Consider the following 22935-nt stretch of genomic DNA (forward strand, 5'->3'; position numbering starts at 1 on the left):
GTCAGAGTGTGCAGAAGCCCTGACACTCGTGTTTTTTTTTTATCCCCCACACTACCGCCTAACTGTGGTCGTGCTTATTTTTTCCCCAGCACCCATGTTGTGTTTGTGCAGGTGTAAGACACAGTGAAAGACACAAGGTGCACGAATCTTTATTCAATTTCCACCACCAGGAAGATAGGAAAACACCCAAGTGGCCAGTGACAAGCACTGCCCTTCACATCAAAGGGCAATGCTGTATGATCAAAAAATGAAGGGGAGGGCAGAGATCAAATCAAAATAGAGTTGGAGGACATTCCTGTTCTTATCTGTAAGCCAGGGCTCTCTGATTGGACAAGATTAACAGCCCCAATCAGGGAACTCATATTTTATTCCACCTGGCTGACCTCGTTACAATCACTACATCCCTCCCCATCTGAGTCCGAGAACATGGACTCAGGTTTTTTTTTGTGTAGCTCCTCCCTGAGATGTTTAAGCACAATATCAGGTTCCTTCAACTCTGCCTCTGATATGGGTGATGTCTAACGCACTGTAGCTTACCCCTTGTGCCTGGAGCATCTTGGAAGAAATCCATTCTCCTCTTGAGATGGCAAAGGCATTGAGGCAGTGACATCTGCCGTGTGCATCCCAGATTCTAGAGTACCTTCAACAGAGAGGGAGAACCGGAGAATTCTTTAACAGTTGGAAAGGCAATTGAGGAGTCAGGCATGTTTTGCTCCCACGCTCTTTGTGGGTTTACAGCTTTGATATGGTGCAGGACCGTCATACCTAACTGAACTTTATACGTCACTGGACTTGACCTCACTGACTATGCCTCTTACCCAGGCAGAGGCATCCTCGTGGTTCCTACACCAAACTTGAAGTGAACTGTCTCTCTTGCTTTTTGGAGTCTTTTGTCCAATACTTTTCCCTTCTAAGCCATGTGCCCACCTGGGAGAAACGTCTAAGGACTATGTCCAAGTTTCCCAAGTGCTTAGTATTAGTCTTCCTAATTATTAGCATGTCATCTAGATAAATAGCGACCTGGGATCGACCTTGTGAAATGTTCTCCATCATCTGCTGAAAAATTGTAGAGGCAGATGACACCCCAAATGGCAGTCTCATACATTGGTACAAACCTTTATAGGAGTTAATTGTAGTGTACTTCTGGGAATCCTCATCTTACCTCAGTTGCACGTTCGCATGACTCCTGTCTAGCTTTGTGAAGGACAGCCCACCTTGCCAACTTTGCATATAAATCCTCTATGTGAGGGATAGGGTATTTATCCAGCTGTGCAAAGTGGTTTACCATTTGTTTAAAATCCCACAAAATCCTTCGGGCTTCACAGTTGGTGGAACCAGTATTGCCCATTCTGCAAATTAGACTGCTATTTGCTTGTTTTTTGCCTGTGAGGCAAATGGCAATGGACAGCCCTTGCAGAATTGTGGAATTGCTTCCTGGTCAACATGCAAGGGGACCTTGATGCATTTGATAGTCTCTAAACCTTCCTGGAAAGCTTCCAGTTTTTAATTAGAACTTTTCTCAGGCAGCCATTTTCTAATTGTAAAATGTTCAGCCAATCTAGCTGAACCTTTCTCAACCAATTTCACCCCATCAAGCTTGGGCCCAAGTGTTTCTACTACAATCAGTGGTAGCTGAACTAGATGCTTCTCATAAGAGACTGGAACCGAAATTGTGCCCTTGATCTGTAAAGGTTCCCTGTTATAGGTTCTTAGTCCATCCAAGGCCTTGTGCAAACATAAGGGCTGGAGATCAGAGGAAATTATGCTAAAGACTGGTTCTGCGATCACTGAAATGGCTGCGCCTTTATCAACCTCCATTAGAGCCAGGTGACCATTTAACCAGATGTTTATTTTGATTGATTCTGATTTGGATGTCACGAAGCAATTTAACTGTTCCACACCAGATCTCAGTGCACCTTCTAGGGTGTGCACTGTCTTGCACACCATCCTATGAGTTCTCTTACTCGATTGAGGTCAAGTGGGACTCTTTCGCTGTCTTGAGTCTGCATACTCGCAGCAACTACAATAGCTTGCCAACCCGGACCCTGAATAAATTTTTAAACATTTGGCCGAGGCATGGATTTCTTTTGGGATATTGGTGTAGGCTGACCTAGAGGCCCTCTATTCAGGATATGTCCTGAGTGAGGCTATGAAATTGCCTTCACTGAGGTGCCGTTCTCTTAGCTCAGTCAGACTGGCAAGGAATACCCTGCAACTCATGTGCTCCACCTGCTTCATTTTCCAATGATAAAGCCAGTTATAGTAACTGTTTAAATTCCAGTTGGGCTTTAGTTAGTAGGTGCTTTTGCAAAATTACATCATTAATCCCACATACCAAAAGGTCTTTCAGCATCTCATTAAGGGATAACCAAATTCACAAGGCTCTTAAACTTAATGCCAGTCATCTTAAACTTAGTCAAGAATCCTAATATGGATTCCCCTCATTCTTGAATTGCTGAGTAAAACTGATTGGCATCTTAGAATTAGAGATGGTTTGGGGTTGTAATATTCCTTAACTAAATCCATCAACTCTTGAAAGATTTTAACATATGGTGCCTCAGGAAAAGTGAGGCTCCTAATAACTGAAAAAGCAAGGGTCCACAATCTATGAGAAGAATTATCATTTGCTTTTCATCTGCCCTAATAACAATTAGGAAAAAGTAATGCATTCTTTCCACATACTGGGCCCAGTCTTCGATAGCAGAATTGAATGAGTCAAGCTTCCCAAATAACAGCACAATGGCAGAAACTCTTACCCAAACTCAAATATGACATTGCAAGCAAATTTCTTTGGGAGCATACTTTTCTCTCATCACCACTGAAATAACTACACAGAGACAGGCATCCCATCATCAATTCACTCTTTATTCACGCACGGAGAGTCCTTAACACTTTTGCAACTCCCTCAGGCCCAGCTGTCAGAGTGAACAGGATGTCTGACATGCCTGTTCTTAGCTGTCTGCCAGGGCTCCTTGATTGGACCAGATTACAGCCCCAAACAGGGAACTCATATTCTGTGCAGTCCACCTGACAGACCTGTTACAATTACTGCATGGGCAGTAAATGTTGGCCTAGCCACTGATACTCTCATCCCGTGAATGAATAAAAAATGTTTATCCCAATTGGCCAGTGATAGTGTTTATGCTCCTATGAGCTTCCTTATATCCTATTTCATCTAATCCTTTCTGCCTAGCCTTATTTTCCCTCTCTCATGCATTTATCTTGATTCCTCTTAAAAGCATCAAAGTTGCTTCAACCAGTAGCTTTAGCTGACTCTTGAATATGATACTGGTATTACTGAGGGGACACAGAATCAAATGCTTTTTGGAACATTTTTCCAGCTGGCTTCAGATACATGGAATGGCACATCTTCTAAGATCTGATGAATATTATTACTGTACGACATTGAAAGTCTTTTTTTTAATCTGATAAAGTATTGACAAATGAACCGGATGCTATAAAATATCATTTTTGTGGTATTTTGCACTTCAAGCTGCATAGCTTGTTTAGAGTTCATTGCAGGGGCTAAAAGATAATCCTGTAAAGACTTAATTCATGTTTTGGTCTTGGCAAGGCTAGTATTAAAAGGAGGTTAAAATGTTGACTTTGTTCTTCCTCTCTTTCCTTTGTAGCTCAACAAAGATCCCGTGGTAGCAGTTCGTATTATAAAAACTGTGCTTTGATCCAAATTACTATTGACAACACAATTTTTAAAAAAATTAAATATGTCTGACATGGAACATAAAACTGTGCTTTCTGTGCGGGATGTTTTGATTAGATTTATACTATTTGCATTTGAGTCCATTTACTCATAAAGATAACCGAGCACTAGAGGGAGCTGTTTGAGAATAAGGGTTCTCTCATTTAAGATGGAGGTGACAAAGAATTTCTTCTCTCAGAGGGCATATTAATCTTTAGAATTCTCTTGCCAAGAGAGTAGCAGAGGCTGGACCACTGAATATGTTTAAGGCAAAATTAGGAAGATTTATGGGATTTACGTGGGGTGTCAGAGTTATGGGGAGCAGGCAGGAAATCCAAATTGAGGGCATGATCAGATGAGCCATGATTTTTCAGATGAAATCCAAATCCTAATTTGGGAAGAAAAAATCAACTTTGGCCTTGCAATCTTGTTGCAGAGCTGACGTTCAGTACTTCTTAGAGCACTGAGCAGAATTGGTTATGTAAAACCTGCAGCATCCAGGTTTGCAAGTGAATATTAAATTTGATCTTTTTGTTGCATTTGCTTTATTTATTCAGTCACATGTTGTGACCTTTACTGGAAGCTAGCAACATTTCCTGCCTGTTGATGCTTGAGAAGATGGTGGTAACAACTGGGTGGCTTATTATGCCATTTTAGAGGGTAATTTGGAGTCAACTTCATTGTAATCACATAAATGCCAGGTCAGGGAAGGACAGCATGCTTCTATCTAGCTAGGCCAGCATTTACTGACTATCCGTAATTATACTGTAGTGAATTGACTCTTGAACCACAGACATTCAAGAGGTAGGTACAACCACAGTGTTGACAGTGGGTGTACAGTAAGGGAATGGCAATGCAATTCCAAATCAGGATAATGTGTGGTTTGCAGGGGAACTTGCAGGTGGTGATGTTCCCCTGCATTTGCTGCTGTTGACCTGCATGTTCAGGGTTTCCCAAGGTGGGGTCATGACCCCCACGTGGGGTCACAGGTTGAAACTTTGGGGTCCTGAGTTTTGAAGCATCAATGGCCACCATGGAACTCTCACCAAGTTATACCAGTTGCCCAGCTGTCCTCCTGCACTTTCAGTTCACATGAGGGATCACAAGGGAAATTGTTAAGCATTGTTTTGGTGGTAGAGGTCACAAAGTTGGAAGGTGCTGTCAAAGGAATCTTAGTAAATTTCTGCCAAACATCTTGTACATGGTACGCATTGCTGCTAGTGTGCTTCAACAGTGGTTGAAGGTGTTAAATGTGCAGCAAATTAAGTGGTGATTTTGTCCAGGGTGGGGTTGAGCTTCTTGAGTGGTTACACACATCCAAATAGTGGGAAGTATCCTATCTCACGCCTGACTTGTGTAGATAGTGGACAAGCTTTGGGAATCAGGAGGTGAGTTACTCACCATCGGATTTCCATCATCTGACCTGTTGCTGTGGCCATAACTTTTATTTGGCTAGTTCAGTTCAGCTTCTGATTAATGGTAACCCTGAGGATGTTGACAATGGTAACGCCATTGAATTTTAACATTCATTTAATTAATTGAATTTAAATTCTTCAACTGTTATTATAGGGTTCGAATGCAGTTCCATTAATCCAGGTCTTGGAATTGCTATACTTGAATAACTTAATTACTATGCTACAGTACCCAATATGTCATCTGATATATATACATCCAGCAGTTGCTGCTCTGCATTGTAACCTCTGACATGCGTAAAAGCACGCGTTTTTAAAATGTATTATTTTCAATGGAATTACCTCATTAGCACCAGCAGGAAAATCAAAATATATACCAGTCTATTCTCTCTCCTCAAGGCAAATTATAACTGAGTAAGGAAAACTAGAACAAGTGGCAATGTATTTTCAGATCAGTATATTCTGCTTGTCTGTACATGGTCTGTATACCCATTGGGTACTTATTACCATTTGTCCTTTTAAACCTTTTGCTGCAAGAAAACACAATCTGAAAATACAGCAAAAGATCTAAAGCTCTGAGGTGAATGTAAGAGATCCCAAAGTACTGAAGAAGAGCAGGGAGAATTCTCCCTGATTACTGTCCATTATTTGCCCCTAATCTAATAGCGCAGTCAAGCCTGGGGTTGTTAGCGTTGCTGGTGTTTGTGGAGGTTTGTGTATGCTAAATGGCTGCCATGTTTCAGACATTGCAATATGGCTCAGACAAAAAAAAATCACAATTTTGTAGATACAGCTTTGAGATTTTCTGAGGTCCTGAAAGGTGCTACATAAATGTAAGTCCATATTTTCTTCTTTAACATGATATTCAGTGGTCTTTGTAGTTATAATAATATATGAATAATGACTTATACCATTCTACAAGGATGTACAATTTAAAAATTAATCATTTAGTGGATTGTTGGTTATATCACTGCGAAAAACAAATCTCATACTGCAGAACCTCACCGACTGGGAGTGAGGATCAGTGAATCAGATGGGGAGGTCAGTTAACACACTCGATTTTCTGGTTGTTGAAATTAATGACCGGAAAATCAGCAGCACTGTGAATCAGGCACGCTGATCTCTACATTCGAATCTGTTCTGTGCTTCTAGCAAGCACAGCCCCAAGGCCAGAATCTTGTCTCACCACATTGTCCCTTCGTATCCCCATTCTAACGTTTTCTCAACACAATGCCTTGAGTTTTTTTTAGTGAAGCAAGGGACAAACTCCACAATAAGGCAATGATAATAATTTATACATCAGAATTGGAAACAAGAAAATAGTGTGTGAACCTCCATCTTAGGCACATTCTTTTGATTGTCAAGCCCCACAGAACACTGGAAAATCTAGAATTTATTTTCCCAAAAGGAATATGTGCCCTTTGCAGCTTTTATTTTGCTGCCTGTGTCTTTATTTGCAGCAAATTCTGTTCCCAGTTCACCTTTGTGCTCGCTGACCTACATTGGCTCCTGGTCAAACATTGCCTTGATCTTAACATTCTCATCCTTTTTTCCAGACTACACCATAGCCTTGCTTCTGCTTATCACTGTAATCTTTTCCAATTCCACAGTCATCCTCAAACTCCTTCACAAGCTTAACCCATAAGTGAAAGGCTTACAAAACAACAAACGTGAGAAAATGTTGTGTACGACAGAACAATAAAAAACAATGTTCAGTACACATGATTGTACAACCTTGGTTAATATATTGAATTGTGATGCCTGTTCATTACTCAAGTCCAACAGCTATTTAAAATAATTGCATTGTTCACACATTTATCTTAAACAGCTTGAATACTGAGTTAAAATGTTAAGCATGAATGTAAGCTCACCCATTAACATTGCAATACAATAATTTTAGTGCAGGATTTCAAATTGAAAGTTAACCTTATGAAGCAAGATATATAGATTTATAAATAGGAGACATTTTTTATACAACAATCCAACTTTATACATGCTGCAGTACTTCATGAAACACAAGCTTTTACTTACTTAGAAGGTTAGAAAATAAATGAAAAGCCTTTTAAAACATTTTCATTTCCACTCAGTAAAATGAAGGGCTCCGAACTACTCTTCGTATCTTAACATTTTTTTTGTTTGTATTTCGCAATTTTCTGGCACATTTGTTCCCATGTTTAGTTTGAACAATAATGCCTTTCACACTAACAGAGCTTGGTAATTTCTAAATTTCAACATTTGGAAAGCAAGCAGCAAAATGTTTCCCTGATGGACATATGTGTCTTTCTGAGGACAGTTTCCATGACATACAGACAAATAACGATGGATCATTATGATTCATTAAACCGGAGCTTGGCCAGTCTCCACATGTAGAGGGCTCACTTAAGAGAAACAGAGAGAGAAAAAAATCCCTCACCCTTTCCCCTGGGTTAAACAACAGGGAGTCTCAGAAATCCAGAGTGTAAAGGCACGAAAGCTACCCATCTAACCCCTGGAAGTATTTTTCTTTTACTGTGGGAGATATAATTATGATGTTATTTGGGAGACACATGATGGGAGGGAGCTTTAATAGTTTAATGCCATGTTACAATAGTATTTTATTTATTTTCCATTTTCATTCTTTTTAAAGTTAGATCCTCTTAAAGGAAGTATATTGATTACATGGTTTCATTCAGAATACGTAGATAGTCTGTGCTTTCTTAATTATAGTTTGTCATTCATTGTGGTATTCCAATAAATATATTTTCTTCAGTATCACAGATGTATTTGTGTAAAGATATGATTGATTCATTTATAATAATCAGGAATCAAGTGTAATTTCAGCTTGTGTTTGAGGTGAATAAACATGCATTCAAAGCTTCAGAGAAATTCAATAAGCATATGGCTGTATGCTTGTCTTAAAATTATATTCCTGATTATTCACAGTTTATAGAGTGCATTAAAGTATTAAGTTTACTTCTCCGTTGCAAGAGACCTGCAGTTAGGAAGCCTTTATTACAAAACCAATTACGGTAAATTTTGTTAAATACCATTTCAGTCAAATTTTTTCTTCATTGAACATTTTTTAATGGAAGCAATAATACAAATGTTGCTGGCAATGCGGCTTTGGATTTGTTCAGTTATTGGTTGACCTTTGTCCTTGTGTTCCTCAACTTTATAAAGTAACTTTCTCAGCCTGAACAATAACAAACGGTAGTGCAGCATATGGAGGGTGCAGCTTTGCAATACTTATTTTCACTAGTGTTCTCATTGTTTCTAAATGGTAGTGCTGGGGTCTTAATAAATGAAAATTGTATGATAAAGTCCCAACTTAAATCACTTTCCATTCAAATATAGCAGCTTCTTTAAAATATCCAATTACCTTAAGGATTATTGAAAATGAGTGAAAATGATATGCTACCTCATTGTTTCTACTCTTACACACATACTCCATGAACATTTTTAGGGGTAGCACTAGGAGATTAAGAATATCTACTGAAATGGTAGTTCTGATTCTGAAAATGTTTAAATAGAAATAATCAAAGGTGAGTTTTAGCACTGTACAGCATGGAAACAGACCATTGAAAATTTCAATTGATGAATCTGTGATTATTTTCTTTGGCAGCTTGTTCCATGGTCCTTGCGAAGAAAGTTTGTTGTTATGTTGTTTTGGGAAAAATAGCCGTCGTAGTTTGTGTGGATGCTAACAATTTGCTTCTGTCAATTCCATACAATTCCATTCTACATTTTATGGAACATTGTCTGATTTTTCTCTCCCCTTTTGTCACAGTGATTCCCATTCCAAATTTTGGATGAAGGATGTAACACTGGTGTATTTCCCAGAATGATTCATACAGAGTCTTGCAGCACATTTGTGGATTACTTCAGTCTTATTTATATCTCTAATCATATACAGATCCCACACGCAACTTGCGTTCTCTAAGACCGGATGATCAAATATTTGGTAAGAAAGATCTCTCATAATTTTATTGCAAAACTATAGATTCCTCCTGAGAAATCTAAGAATCTTGTTTGCTATGGATGTTGTCTGTCGAATTGGAATCCCCATTGACTATTGTTGTTCAGAAGAACTCCAGTTGGTCATCCTTCTGATGAAGGGTTGCAGTGCTTCAAAATTGCATGTTACCGGCTCGTCATTGCTGATGCTACCAAGTATTTAGTTGATGGGAAGTATGACTCAGGGTAGGAGGAGTACTTACCACAGGATCACCCTAGTCATGGTGGAAATCATCAGCTAATGAAATAAATATGTTTCTCAGTATGTCAAGCTGAGATATTGAAAACCTCTAGGTCAGCTGCTAATGTCTGAACTTTCTAGAATTTGATGTTCAGCTAAAGCTAAACATCTACCTTCCAATCATCCTGACAGATAACAGATGCATTACTATTTCCTCAACTGCCAAAGCATCTCATTAATTAGCAAATAGAAATGTGTGCCTGCCAATTGATGCCGATGCTATCCAGTATGTGGCATGGATATCTGGTATCTCTGTCCAGTAACTAGTTATTAATAAAACATGACTGTTACCATGAATCCATTCAGAATTGCAAGTCAAATAACTGCTCCCACTCTACTGGCAGAAATGTATTGTAGTGTGAGAAGGTTGCATCACTTATGCACACTTGCATATAGACAATCCATTGCTTCACTTGACAGCTCATAATTTTCTACTTATTCACATTAGTGGACAAAAAGTTCCAGGCTAATGGCTGCAAATATGGAATTTTGCTTGTTGCCTCACGTCCACTCCTGAAAACATGTTGAAAATTGCAAGCACATCCAAATCCAAAATGACTTACATTTGGATAAGTCCTTAAAATAAGTTTTAGTCTACAAGTCATCTTCAGTGGTAGTTCAGATCAAACAAGAATTTCAGAAACAGCAAGCTGTAGCATTCATTGTGTTATGATCACCTGCAACACAGCATAGACTGTAATAATTTACCAGCTATTCGGATTCTTTCATTTTGTTCTAGCACGGCAGCAAATATAGTAATATCTGAATTTGCAAACAAATTAAAATTAATATGTTATAAAAGTTACTTGTGAAAACAACATGAAAAAATATTGTCATCTTGGGTTGCATATATACTAGATTGACACCTAGTGGTGGGAGGACTCAAAGGTAAGCATAATGGTAATTTAGAATCAGGAAAATAATCTTCCGGGACTTTCTAGTGTTTTATGGCTGTTGTAGGCTTTGTAACTTCTCCTGGATCTGACATGACCACTTCCTGAGAGGTCAGGTTTGGCTTGGCTTCATCTCTAATTAAACTGAGATATCCTTGTTGGATTTCTTAAATCTATTGGTTTTTCTGCCTCATGCAGAGCTTCTGAATTCCAAATCATTTTTTGATTCCTGGACTCTTTGAAGCTTTTTGCTAGTATAAATGACCTTCATTTAGTTACTCCTACCCTCACAAATTTGCTGCTCAGTAGAGCTTCTCGTTCATGTTTCAAGAGTTTCTCGTCACTTGCTGCTGGCTTTCAGCCTCACAAGCCTCTCTAGGTTTTCCTTTTCAGACTGAAGTCTATATTTTGGTACCAGTTAAATCATTTCTCAGGAAAATATCTATTCCTGGCACTGACAAGTTTGGGGTGGACTCCATTGTTAGCTAGCCCATGGCAAGTTCATTCACAAAGTAAACTCTAATCAGTGACACCTCTATACTCTTTCTCTTGTGCCTTTTAAAGAGCACACTAGAATTTAATTTCTTCCAGATAGAAAATCTTTTACTTTCCGCACTTACAAACTTTGTGAGCGCCCAATGTCTCAGAGAATGTTGATTCCTCTCTCTCTCTCTGGCTATTTAAAGCAGTCGGTGGTCACCATTCGTTTTGATAGAAACTCCTGCCATATATCCATGTCTGAGCAGACACTGATCTCCCTTAAATGCTACAGTCTTGCTGCTTGACTTTCTGCAGAGTACCAAAACCAATAATTTTCCTTTAATGCCCTGGTTTCTTTCAGTGGAAAAACTTGGGATGGTTTCCCATCTGTCTGTATTTTAATGCTTTCCTGTTAATGGTCAAGGGCAGTATGTCTTCTCCAATTGGCTTCCCTTTTCTCTCCAACAGTCTCCAGGATACTTAGACCATAAGACATAGGAGTGGACGTAAGGCCATTCGGCCCATCGAATCCACTCTGCCATTCAATCATGGCTGATGAGCATTTCAACACCACTTACCTGCATTCTTCCAGTAGCCCTTAATTCTTTGCGAGATTAAGAATTTATCAATCTCTGCCTTGAAGACATTTAATATCCCGGCCTCCACTGCGCTCCGTGGCAATGAATTCCACTGGCCCACCACTCTTTGGCTGAAGAAATGTCTCCTCATTTCCATTTTAAATTGACCCCCTCTAATTCTAAGGCTGTGCCCACGGGTCTTAGTATCCCCAACTGATGGAAACAAATTCCCAGTGCCACCCTTTCTAAGCCACGCATTATCTTGTAAGTTTCTATTAGATCTCCCATAAACCTTCTAAACTCCAATGAATACAATCCCAGGATCCTCAGCCGTTCATCATATGTTAGGCCTATTATTCCAGGGATCATCCGTGTGAATCTCCGCTGGACAAGCTCCAGTGCCAGTATGTCCTTCCTGAGGTGTGGGGCCCAAAACTGGACACAGTATTCTAAATGGGGTCTAACCAGATCTTTATAAAGTCTCAGTAGCACATTGCTGCTTTTACATTCCAACCCTCTTGAGATAAATGACAACATTACATTTGCTTTCTTAACCACGGACTCAACCTGCAAGTCAACATTTAGAGAATTCTGGATTAGCGTTTCCAGATCCCTTTGTACTTTGGCTTTAGGAATTTTCTTACCATTTAGACAATAGTCTGTCCCTGTATTCTTTTTTCCAAGTGCAGACCTCACATTTGGTCACATGGAATTTCGTCAGCCATTTCCTGGACCATTCTCCTTAACTGTCAAGATCTTTCTGCAGCCTTCCCACCTCCTCAGAACTACCTGCCTGTCCGCCTAACTTCGTATCATTGGCAAACTTCACCAGAATGTCCCCAGTTCCTTCATCCAGATCATTTATATATAAAGGGAACAGCTGCGGCCCCAACACTGAACACTGCGGGACACCACTTGTCACTAGCTGTCATTCCGAAAAATAACCTTTTATCCCAACTGTCTGCTTCTGTCAGACTTATCTCAACCTCACTCCTCTATGGTCTGTGATAGCTTGCTGACCCCATCATATCTGATTTTATAGGTCTGAATGTTAACTCACAGCCATCTGCCAGAATGGCTGCCTAATTGGGACCTGCTACATTTTATTCCTGAATATGAGTCCAAACTGGAAAGGGTATTGAGTTTATAATTCCTCATAAAGTTATTAATTTTTAGTGCCCACTAACACTGATCAAAAACAAGCTGATTAAGCTGTTCATATATCAGTTAGATCTGATCTGGTCATATCTTGAGGTTGTGGAATGTTTACCTATGCACTTCTGGCACTAAATGTTATACTTAAAATAGCCCCTTGTTTTGCTGGATAGTCAGTAAACTTCATGAGCTTTCCCTGTCAACCTGCTCTGCAGCAACAGTGTCAAGCAATGAACTGGCAGCTTTAACAACTGTACTATTCTTTCAAATGAGATAAAGAAGGCAGCTACCTTTCCTTCATAAAACTTTAGGGTTAAATCTGATGTTATGCACCAGCTGATGCTACTACTATACAAGTCAGATTCCATAATGAAGTGCAGCTTGATATATACTTTAATTAATGTGGCGGTTTTTCACTGAACAGTGCAAATGCCAGGCTGAAGACTTGCTTTTAACAATAAAACAGCAGTTTATTTATGCAAAAGAAAGAAACATAAAAATAAAACAAGGCTAGCTATCCACATATAATGCAATTAAAACACTTTGAAATACATAGTAAAACAAAATTGCATCTATACCCCAACATCATCACTTTATAGTTGGTCAAAATCCAGAGACACTGCATTTCCTGTCCACACTGTAGGTTTGACTTAACAGCTTCTTCTCAGTTCTAGTCCCATAAGCTATGAACACTTTTCTTTTGACCACTCACGCAGTTGAGATCCTAGACTTTCTCAGCTTTGAATAAGCAATGCAGATTTTGAATTAAACACACCTAGTCTGCAAGTTTTACAAAATAAACATAACTAATTTCCTTCACTACTTTGAGTCAACTCATTTTCTCAAACAAACTATAATTATATGTGACCCCAGTCAGTTCTTCTTTGAATTGTCTAAAACCTTCTTAGTTTCTGCTGAACTAATGGCTTAATGTTTTTATTTCTCCTGATGTAAACCCTCACAGTATAAATCAACTTCCATTAACACTACAAGAGGCTTATAGACCTGCTTTATGACACAAAGTGATTTTAAATTGTTGGTCCAGAAAGATCAGCCTTGTTCATTTTTAAAAGCCTTCACAAAAGAAAGAGTGACATCCATATGCCACTAGCCTGAAATTCAATCTCTAGAGAAAAATGTGATATTCATATGTATAATTCACACACCTTCATCACAACTTGCAAACTTGATTACTTCCGCCCTTAAGTCTGAGTAAGGTGGCGTTCTTCTACCAAAGGTGTTTACAATCTCTTCCTAACTTGAGATTACTCAGCTTTAGCTGTCTTTTCTTTTGCTTTCATTATCTGAAATCATCTTTTTCTCTCTTTCCTGCCTCCAACTCTATTTTTCCTGGAATTCTCATTCCTTTTCTTATAATTCCAGTTCTAATCCTCACTATTCCAATTCTAATTTCTCTGTTTCATTACACTTTGTGTCTAGCCTTAGACAAGTTGCTACTCATTTTACGATTTCTGTTTTCATGGTTTTGAGCAGTACTCTCCCTTTAAGTTCTAAGCCACCACTTTCATTTCTTCCAAGGCCAAGTTTTAAGTTCAAGTTAGTTATTTTGTCTCCTATATGCAAACATTAATTTCAAACATGGATGTTTGAATGGATGTCTTAGCAAAATTAATGATAAATTCTCTAAAACATTGTTGTGAATTATTTTTTGCAAGTTTTTAAAGAAACTCTTTGTTTTCCAATTCTGCCACTCACCTAGAAGAAGCTCATAGACTAAGCCCCAAACTTTGTTACATCCAGGTGGGAAGAGGGCATGGCTCCATTCTTTTACTTAAGCTCCTCTAGGGTCAGTCACAACAAGCTTTTGTTTTGATTACTTGGCTGTGACACTTCTTCAATTTAACATTATTACTCAGGCTGAAAATGAAAGTGAGCCAATTCCAAGGTTTTGTTGTGTGAAAGAGAGTGAAGTTTTATTAGGTATTAGCTGAAAGGAAATGTAGCAAGAACCACACACAGGCAAACACAGGTAATGAAATTACAGAGTGGTGTGATGATGGAGGATAATTATTCAGTACAGACATAAAGATAAAGGCAAATGCAGTTACAGATAAAGAGTTCTTGGATTGTGAGAACAAAAAGATTTGAGTCCAACTACTGAGCTGTGGTCCCTATTCTTTTTCAGTTGCAAAGTTTGCAGATTTTGTGTTCACGGTGTTTCCAAGTTGCTTATTCACAGTTACTCGTTTCTGCAATTGAGAAACAGCAACATTGAGAGAGAGAGAGAGAGAGAGAGAGAGAGAGAGAGAAGAACCTACTGCAACCTTGCTGATATCAGCTCATGTTATTTCTCCCTCTTTGCTCAAAGGCCACTGTGATTATATTGTTCCTTTGTGGATTCTTGTGAGTCTGTGTCCATGTGTTATTTTGAGCTGGATACTTGCAGCAACATTTCACCTCTTAAAATGGTAGTTATACCAAGGTGTGTAAAACAAAAGATGAGGATTTCTTGACAGTTCACAAAGTTTCATGGCCTCTTGATTAAGATGATAATTTTGAAACAGTTGGTTTTGTACATTTCATGTGGGTTGATTGAGCTTATCAGGTGATCAAAGCACCCAATTTAAGTCAGCAGTGTCATTTCTAAAACCAGTTTTAGTCCTTGAATGTTTCAGATATTAACACTGAACCAAGATCATAAAAAGGCTCTTGTGCATAATACTATGCTAATGACACAAGATTATATATAAGGTATAGAGTTCTGTATAAATCAATGTATTTTGTTGACTTTGAGAAACTCGTGATAATTAATCTTCTTGTGAAAATCATTAATATTATAGAGTCATAGAGATGTACAGCATGGAAACAGACCCTTCGGTCCGACCCGTCCATGCCGACCAGATATCCCAACCCAACCTAGTCCCACCTGCCAGCATCCGGCCATATCCCTCCAAACCCTTCATATTCATATACCCATCCAAATGATACAACAGATTCCACACAAATGGAAAAAGCTAAAATCAAAACAGTTCTACTGTCAAACATAATAACAGATATTTTCGGGCATAGGGTTTCAAACTCAGGATCAAAGTTGTTCACTTCTTTTAATGAGATTAGAAAATAGGAACATGAATATGCCATTCAGCCCTTCAAGCCTATTCTGCCATTCAATATGATCATGGCTGATTATGCAGTTCTGTGCCCTGTTCCTGTTTCCTGCCCAAAATCCTTTGGTTCCTTTAGCTCTTAATGACCAAATGCCCCAAATCACTTCCAAATGCCAAGTATTTTGATAAGATGCTTCATCCACCTTCAATCTTCCATCAAAGCTGCATGGCTAGGTGTGGTCCAGCAATAGCAGGATTTGTGAGAAGGAATACATATATGCAGCCACATAAAAGAATATAAAGAGGAAGTCGCTGAACAAAATGGGCTACATGCAACATTGAAATTTTAAGGGGAACATAACCCACCACCCTTGTGCTATCAGCTATATTGGCTCCTAGTGAAGCAAAAACTTGATTTTAATATTCTCACATTTGTTTTTAAGGTCCTCCAGGGCCACACCTCTTCCTATCTCTAATTTCCTTTAACCATCAATCCTCTGAGATACCTGTTCACCTCTAATTCTGGTAGTTTGAGAATATCTAATTTTAATTGTACCACCATTAACTGTACTGTGAGAAGTTATTAGAACCCTGAGATGTGAAATTTTCTCCCTCGCCCAATCTGTCTTCCCATCTCCCCTTTACCTTTAAGATAGTTTTTAAAACTGATCTCTTTGACCATACTTTAATTACCTACCCAAATATCTCCGTCTGGTTCCAAGTCAAATTTTGTCTGATAATGCCCTGTAAAGCATATTGGAATATTTTACTGTGTTAGAGGTACAATATGAATATTGTGGTTCTAATGTTTAATATTTCAGCTACCAGGTGATGCATATGATTTCATGTTCTAATTTGCTATTAGTTCTTTCATTATGTCACTGCATGACTATTACTAATATCAATAGTCTCAGCAACTAGACATATTGTAGCAGATGCTATAAAAATATATATACAGGTTGCTGCCATTATTTGAGCATGCAATGCATTGATATCAACTTGCTCCATCAATTGAATCGAGGTGTTCAGTTATTTACTTCAAGGGCATGGCGAAAACATTGTATCCTGAGCACATTACGTGCCACTTTGTATAATGCACTGGGTTCAAGTGCTGATTTCTGTGATTTTCAGATCTGAGGTAGAATTCAGCTCAGATTGATCGTAAGTAAATCACTTCTTTAGTCTGTCTGTGAAAATGCACATTGGAATATCTCTTGTGTAGATTCAGCCTGGATCCCTATTGAAGTTGAATATCAATATTGATTTCCCCATAGACCAACATCCCCAGCAATAATTTCAAAACTTCAATGAAAACCTGAAAGAGGTGTATAAAATCATGAGGGGCATGAATAGGATAAATAGACAAGGTCTTTTCCCTGTGGTGGGGAGTCCAGAACTAGAGGACATAGGTTTAGGATGAGAGGGGAAAGATATAAAAGAGATCTAAGGGACAACGTTTTCACGTAGAAGGTGGTACATGTGTGGAATGGGGTGCCAGAGGAAGTGGTAGAGGCTAGTACAATTGCAACATTTGAAAGGCATCTGGATGGGTATATGAATAGAAAGGGTTTGGAAGGATATGGGCCAGGTGCTGGCAGGTGGGACTAGATTGGATTGGGATATCCGTTCGGCATGGGTGAGTTGGACTGAAGGGTCTGTTTCCGTGCTGTACATCTCTATGATTCTATGACTCTACGAATAGAAACAGGGTCCCTGTACTGAGTTCCTTGGTCTAAAGCTCAGACATGAGTCTGTTGGCAGACAGCCTTCCCCACTGCTTATTCATGTTAAAGAATAAACAGTGAAAGCTCAATGATTTCCTCATGTATACCATTGTGTAGCTTGGTCATCTCTAGCTCAGAAAAGTGGTGATTAAGCCTCTAATTTTACCTTGCAGTTCTGCTGATATTTATAAATATTCATTTAATCATAACCAGCCATTGATTTTAATTATTATTTTGACTCTGAATGTTTGATGCCAATGAATTTAATAGAGGTGATAAATTGTTTATTTAAGCTGACTGGATTCTCCTTGAATAATGCAGACTTTAACTTGATGGCACTCCTATTGAAACAAACAGGACATTCTCGGACTTTGGTCCAATAGTGAGTAAGTATTGGCACGAAGAGAGCAAGATGATGCTGCTCACATGGTTTTGCTGCTCTTGCAGTTGAAGTAAATTTTTTGAGACTTATTCTTTTATTGCCTGCAGATGCCACTTGCATGATCAGTATTGAATAACCCAAGCATAATTGAACTGATTGGCCTAATATTTCGAAGGTGGCAATTAAGGTTCAACCACATTGCTGTTGGTCTGGTGTCACATGCAGGCAGATCGGATAAAGATGACAGGTTAGTGAACCTAATGTGTTCTTCATTATTATAGAAACTAGTTTTCAATTCTAGATTTTATTAATTGAACTTAAATTCCACCAGCTGCCATGGTGGTTTTCATAGCCCTGTCCCCGGAGCATTAGTCTCAGCCTTTGCATTAATGGTCCAGTGACTTACCATTTTGCCACCATTTCCTCTGGCTTGTGCATTGCATCTTTTGAATAGTATACACTGGAGACATACTGGTTTGGATTTCCATGCAAGTTCCTCCATTGGATGGAAAGTGAGTAAACTGAGCCAACTATTAGTTCAAGCCAGATCCTTGGAGGACCACATCATTTTGTAGCCAGTGCTAAATGAGAGACTGCTTACAGAATAGGGGATGGAATTCCATTAGATTGCCTGCAGATTGAAGCTAGCAGTTGTAATTTATAGGGAAGGACCTAGGCTGAGGAGATGTGGCATACTATTTAGATTTCTTAAAATCACTCAACTAAACTGGCTTAGGAATACCTGCCCACAATTATTTTAATGATTGCTGGTTTGGCAGCTTTACATACAGATCCAGTGCGTGTATAGAATAGGACCTGGATTTCTATGTGATAATGACATTAACATCTGCTTCCAGTGAATGTCATGGAACCCTGTTTGTCATCCTGCTCCAAGATTGCAGTAGGCTGGAATCAGTGGGAAGTAATTGCTCCCTCACTTGGATTTTGGTTTCACTTCGACATTGTTGCTGCTGAAAAATGTGTCAGCCAAGTGTCTAAAATTGGACCCAGCTTGCTTGTTATAATACAGAGGAGATATTGTTGATATTGGCTCAGAGTGTCTAGTCAAAAGAACAGGGAAGTAATAGTGTTTGCATCATTTATGCATAAGAAGACTTGAGAGGCTGGGATTGTTCACTTCTGAGAAAAGAAGACCGAAGAGAGAATTGACGGAGGTCTTTAAACCATAAATGGGTTAGTTCTAGTAAATAGAAGTTATTTTCAATGTCCTAAGCATTAATAACAAAACAAGACATGGTTTAAGAAAAATAGTTTACGTGCAACAAATTGAATTCAGAATGAATTGCTGGATAAGGTGATGGAGGTGGATTCAGTAGTATCCTTGAGGAAGGAATTAGATAAATACTTGGTTCAAAAGAAGTCACAGGTGTGGGGAAAAGGTGGGGGAGTGGGAACAACTGGACTACTCTTTCAAAGAAGCAGTGCATATATGATGGCCTGAAGGTCCTCCTCCCTTCTGTAATATTCCGTAATTCTATGAAATGTTACTGCAAATTCAGACAAGAAGCAAAGTGCTCAGTTAAACTCAAATAACCAAAGTTTCTTTCCATGTCATGTCTGTCCTATGATAACTTCACAGACATACCATCTCCCTGTCTCCCTTATCATTAAGATGCATTAATCTAGTGATCCTCCTGAATTTGTGCATCAGTTAAAAATCATGTGACACCTATGAATTAACATCAATCTTTTTGCTACCAAGAATTAGTGTTTACTTGCTTGGAGATTCATTACTGCAAGTTTTCATTATTTGAAAAGTCTTAAAATGTGAAATTTGCTGTTACAAATTTGTTTAATTTTCCTTTCTGTCTTTTTTTTTCCTCTTTCTGATAATTTCGTCTATCTCTCCCTTTTTCTCTCTTTATGTGTCTGGATTGACATTGAATTGCCACATTCTAATTTACATCTCCTTAATTATCATGCTAATAATCTCTCAATCCTTCTTTTTCATTGATTGAGGGGACTTCAAGTTGCTTGTCCTGTTCAAATGGGTCCCAGTGGTCTAAATTCCTTCACTGCACCACTGTCAGCTCATAATTCCAGCATCTTTCTTTGTACAGAGAAAAAGCTAAACATCCAAAGGCAATTCTAAGGAAGATGACATTAGATTCCTTAATACAGCCATTTGGTTCTGTGACAGGACCTTCACCCAGTCAGACAGATTTGTCCTGCATTGTATCAAGCTTCTTTGAGCTTTGCTGTGATTCCAGGCAAGTTGTGAATGTTGTATTCCATTCCCAACCTGAGTCGTGAAAATGATTTGATTTTGGCTTTATGGAGAAGACGTGTTGTGTGGTTGGAATTTGAGCCACTTATTGCAAAGTACACACTTGTTCTTGTAGCCAATATATTGATACAACTGGTCAAAGTTGAGCCTCTGACCAATAGTGAATCCAAAGATATTGGTGGAAGACCTGATGATAGTCATTCTTTTGAATGCCAGAAAGATGGAGCTGAGGCTTTTCTTATTGGATAGGATCCTTGGCTGGTACTTCTGCAATATGAATGTTCCTTGCATCGTGTCAATGTAAGGCTGGATGGTTTCCAGATCCTGCTTTCGGACTGACACTAATAGGTTTGACCATCCATATGGTTTTGATGAGACTGCAGGTTTATTATAAACTTCATGCTATATACAGAAGTCTGATGAGAGCTAGATTAAAGCTACACACAATAGATTAAATTGATTACAATTATTTATTGTTAAAAATCACACAGCACCAGGTTATAGTCCAACAGGTTTATTTAGAAGCACTAGATTTCAGAGCGCTGCTCCTTCATCAGGAGGTTATGGAGTATAAGATTGTAAGACACCAAATTTTTATGACGAAGTTTACAGTGTAATGTAACTGAAATTATATATTGAAAAAGATCTGGATTGTTTGTTAAGTCTCTCATCTTTTAGAATGACCATGTTGGTTTCAGTTCTTTCATATGTAAATCCCATAACTCTTTTTTTAAAGTTACTTTCTCAAGTAAACTTTAATAATTGGTGCCATGTTGGTCCAGATAATACATTGAAGGTGTGAGGTGCCCTGTGTGCTCTCAGTCCAATACCAGCACCTCCAAATTATAACTGTTTATTGAAGGGAGATTTCCCATCCTGTCAGTCCAGTTTGGATTCTGTCCAAGAGACACAGGAAAAGTACATAATTTGCTCTGGCTCCCAAAGTCCCACCTCTCTGCATTATAGGTTTGTTTCTAGATGAAAATGATATTTGTTTTAAAAGTCAGTCTTCTGAGAAGCCATCATGATGGACACGTTATCCTTGTTTTTCAGGAAATGAAGGAAGTTGTTTATGAAAATGTTGGACCATTAATTGTGCGGAGAGCAGATAATTGTTTCAAGAGGGATGTGCTGGGAAGTCGACTTATCTTTTTGAAAACAAACTCAACAGTGGTTCACGTAGCTGCATGCCAGTGTAGATACAAGTTCCAAATGTTAACTCTTAGCATTGATTGATACTCTTGCTGGCTGTGGAATAGTGAGGACTGTAGATGCTGGAGATGCTCCACGCTGCCTCACAGCGCCGGAGACCCGGGTTCAATGCCCGCCTCAGGCGACTGACTGTGTGGAGTTTGCACGTTCTCCCCGTGTCTGCGTGGGTTTCCTCCGGGTGCTCCGGTTTCCTCCCACAGTCCAAAGATGTGCAGGTCAGGTGAATTGGCCATGCTAAATTGCCCGTAGTGTTAGGTAAGAGGTAGATGTAGATGTAGGGGTATGGGTGGGTTACGCTTCGGCGGGGCGGTGTGGACTTGTTGGGCCGAAGGGCCTGTTTCCACACTGTAAGTAATCTAATCTAATCTAATCTAATTAGAATCGGGATGTGCTGCTGGAAAAGCACAGCACGTCAGGCAGCATCCAAGGAGCAGGAAGATTAACGTTTTGGGGAAAAGCCCTTCATCAGGAATGAGGCTGGGAGCCTCGGGTGTGGAGAGATAAATGGAAGTGGGGTTGGGCTGGGAGAAAGGAAGGTGAACAAGTGGGAAGATCGACTGGGGGAAGGTATGCAATAGGTGGATGGAGGTGGGAAAGGTGATAGGTCAGAGGGGACGGTGGAGCAGATAGTTGGGAAGGAAGATGAACAGGTGGGATAGGGCATGAGGGCAGTGCTGAGCTGGAAGTTTGGATCTGGGATAAGATGGAGGGAAGGAAAATGAGGAATGTGGTGAAATCCACATTGATGCCATGGGGTTGGAGTGTCCTGAGGCGGAAGATGAGGCATTCTTCCTCCAGATGTCGGGTGGTTAGGGAGTAGAGATGGACGGCGCCCAGGTCTGCATGCCCTCGGCGGAGTGGGAGGGGGTGTTGGAGTGTTTGGCCATGGGGCAGTGGGGTTGGTTGGTGTGGGTGACCCGGAGATGTTCTCTGAAGTGCTCTGTGAGTAGGTGTCCTGTCTCCCCAATATAGAGGAGACTGCATCGGGAGCAACGGATACAGTAAATGATGTGTGGAAGTGCAGGTGAAACTTTGATGAATGTGGAAGGCTCCTTTGGGGCCTTGGGCGGAGGTGAGGGGGGAGGTGTGGGCACAGGTGTGGGCGCAGGTTTTGCAATATTGCAGTGGCAGAGGAGGGTGCCAGAAGGGGAAGATGGGTTGTTGCGGGGCGTGGACCTGACCAGGTAGTTGCGGAGGGAATGGTCTTTACAGAAAGGGGATGGGGTGGGGAGGGAAATATATCCCTGGTGGTGGGGTCCATTTGTAAGTGGTGGAAATGGTGGAGGATGATGCGATGTATATGGAGGTTGGTGGGGTGGAAGGTGACGACCAAGTGCAACAATGACAGATTCCCCCCCAGTCCTCACCTTTGACCCAATTAACCTTCATACACATCACATCATCCTCCGCTATTTTCACCACCCATAAACAAACCCCACTACCAGAGATATATTTCCCTACTTGCAGAGCGCTTCAGAAAACATCTCTGGGACATCCGCACCAATTGACCCCACCGACACGTGGCTGAAAGCTTTAACTCCCCCTCCCACTCTGCTGAGGACATGTAGGTCCTGGGCCTCCTCCATCGCCGCTCCCTTACCACCCAACGCCTGGAGGAAGAACGCCTCATCTTCTGCCTCGGGAACCTCCAACCCCATGGCATCAATATGGATTTCACCAGTTTCCTCATTTCCCCTCCCCCCCACCTTATCTCAGTTCCAACCTTCCAGCTCAGCACCACCTCATGACCTGTCCTATCTCTCCATCTTCGTTCCCACCTATCCACTTCACCCTCCCCTCCGACCTATCACCTTTACCCCCCACCTCCATCCTCTTATTGCACTCTTGG

General features: G+C 39.9%; 2 long non-coding RNA genes across 3 annotated transcripts in view; one reads left to right on the plus strand and one right to left on the minus strand.

Annotated features, from left to right (window-relative positions):
- LOC140487912 (uncharacterized) overlaps positions 1-22935 on the minus strand; it is a 199511-nt gene that overhangs the window by 55731 nt on the left and 120845 nt on the right. The window lies entirely within an intron of this gene.
- The window catches only part of LOC140487909 (uncharacterized), a 105203-nt gene that overhangs the window by 27324 nt on the left and 54944 nt on the right, over positions 1-22935 (plus strand). For both annotated transcript variants that reach the window (XR_011962964.1, XR_011962963.1), the window contains exons 2-4: positions 8879-9052; positions 17566-17630; positions 17734-17873. This is a non-coding gene — a long non-coding RNA (uncharacterized lncRNA). The remainder of the gene's footprint in view (positions 1-8878; positions 9053-17565; positions 17631-17733; positions 17874-22935) is intronic.

Source organism: Chiloscyllium punctatum, chromosome 17 (genome assembly GCF_047496795.1).
Source record: "Chiloscyllium punctatum isolate Juve2018m chromosome 17, sChiPun1.3, whole genome shotgun sequence".
Lineage (NCBI taxonomy): Eukaryota > Metazoa > Chordata > Chondrichthyes > Orectolobiformes > Hemiscylliidae > Chiloscyllium > Chiloscyllium punctatum.